We start from the raw sequence: 2,430 nt of genomic DNA, 5'->3' as shown, positions 1-2,430 counted from the left end.
AGGCAAAAGTGCCAGGAGGCCTGTGTGGATAAACATGGAGCTCTTGGCAAAGTTCAAACAGAAGAAGTAAGCATTACAGAGGGTGGAAGCCATGACGGGTAACCTGGGAGTAACACAGAAACACTGAGCAGCTGGGGGTGAGGTTATGAAAGCTAAAGCCCAGCTGAAATTGTATCTGACAAGGTATGTCAAAGAGGGGCTTGAAGGAAAGGAAGGGCAGGGAAAACCTGGGCAGGCTACTAAAAGTAGACAGTGAGGTGGATTGAAAACTGGCTCAATGACTGTGTCCGGTGTGTGGTGATCAGCAGCAGAAAGTCTAGCTGGAGGTGGTGACAAGTGGTGTACCCCACGGATCAATACTGGGTCCAGTCCTGTTCAACATCTTCATTAATGATCTGGATGATGGGCCAGAGAGTACTCTCAGCAAGTCTGCAAGTGGCACCAAATGAGCGGCTGATATGCCGGAGGGTTATGTTGCCATCCAGAGGGACTTTGACATGCTGGAGAAATGGGGTGACAGGCATCTCATGAAGGCTAAGTGCAAAGTCCTGCACCTGGGGAGAAACAACCCCAGGCACCAGTGGATGCTAGGGGGTGTCTGTCTGGTGAGCAGCTTTGCAGAAAAAGGCCCTGGGGATCCCAGCTGACACCAAGTTGACAATGAGCCAGCAGAGTGGCCTTGTGGCACTGAAAGCTAATGGTATCTGGAGCTGCATGAGGAGGTGTGTTGCCAGCAGACTGAGGGAGGTGATCCTTCCCCTTTACTCAGCACTGCTGAGGCCACACCTGAGTGCTGTGTCCAGTTCAGGGTTCACCAGAACAAGACAGCCACAGACATACTGGATAGAGTCCAGTAAAGAATCACTAATATGGACTGCAGCCTATCTGCTACGAGGAAAGGCTGAGAGAGCTGGGACTGTTCAGCTTGGAAAAAGATTTGGGGGTGGGGTGGATCTTGCTAATATATATATAAATACTTGAAGGGAGGGTGCAGAGAAGATGGAGCCAGGCTTTTTTCAGTGGTGCCCAGTGACAGGACCAGGAGCAAGGGGCATAAACTGAAACACAGGATGTTCTCTCTCAACATCAGGAATAATTCTTTACTGTGAGGGTGACAGAGCATTAGCAGAGGTTGCCCAGAGAGGCTGTGGAGTCTCCATTATTGGAGATATTGAAAAGGCATCTGGACATGCTACAGGACAAATGGTTTTAGGTGTCCCTGCTTGAGGGGGGGTGGGGGGCGTGGACAAGATGACCTTCAGAGGTCCCTTCCAGCCTCACTCTACAACCTTAAAGGCTTTAGGCTCAAAACAGCACAGTTGTGAGGCCTCAGCTGTATGCCCAGAGCAGCTCATTGGTTCTTCAGGCAGCAAATGCTGAAAGAGCAGGAAGGCTATAAAAGAAAAAGGCAAACCAAACCTGGCATTATGTAATGTCTCACTGCTAGTCTCCTAAAAGCAACACATGCAGAGTATGATTCACTTCTCCCATCACCAATAGAACCTGTTATAAATCAACAGTAACTTGAAGGAAGTCACTCTGAGGAAAATCAAGCTCAGAAAGTATGAGTGAGCAGTAATTTTATAAAATAGGGCCAGAGGCTTTCAAGCTCACAAAAGCTAACTGTACAGGCAAGGGCCAACAGGCATTCAGAATCTAAAGCATCATGCACCACTTCTTGAGTAATACAATACCCTGAAACCAAATAAATATAATGCCTCTATGGGCAAAAACACAGAAACAGGATTCAGCAGTAGTTCTTTTTGTCTTTCGGCAGTAGTCAGTTATTAACATAAATGAACAGTAACAAAACCAAACAAGTTTATACCCAGTTCAACACCCTAATCCAAAAAAGCATGTAACTACAATGGCTTGGTTCCTCTTCACAACAACAAAAGAGAATTTTATCTGAAAGCATAAATGCTCACCAAGGCCAATATTGTGCTTTGCAGATTCAGATTGGCTTCAGGGTAAATTATTAGTGATTACAGCTAATATCAGGATACAGTGTGAGGCACTAAAAAGAGATAATTATGTGGAAATAAGGAATTATCTGCTGTTGAAACAATAGATCAATTATGAGGTACAGCACAGTAGCTGCCGAGCAGCATTCTTATGCTCTGAGGGTACTGTCTCTTTCTCATCAAGCAAAGAGAACCCACAGTTATAAAGCTTAATTATCCTCTAGGAGCTCAAGCTTGCTAATTAGCCTTTTGTTGAGACAATACAGAAAAGGACCTAATTCCAATTGTCTTCAAAAATGGGATGGCAGAGGCACAGTCCTGGCTCTTCCCTATGTACTCATCTCTCCTGTCCAACCAGTATGAATGTAACAAACAGCCTTGATATCTCTAGTTCTGGACAATCGGAAAACAACAGTCCTCAGCCTGTAAGAAAATAAACCAGGGAAAGAAACTTGGGGGGGGTGGG

Source organism: Athene cunicularia, assembly GCF_003259725.1.
Source record: "Athene cunicularia isolate RWA chromosome 4 unlocalized genomic scaffold, athCun1 chr4_part2, whole genome shotgun sequence".
NCBI lineage: Eukaryota > Metazoa > Chordata > Aves > Strigiformes > Strigidae > Athene > Athene cunicularia.
The sequence above is the reverse complement of the archived record's forward strand: the minus strand, read 5'-3'. Positions refer to the sequence as shown.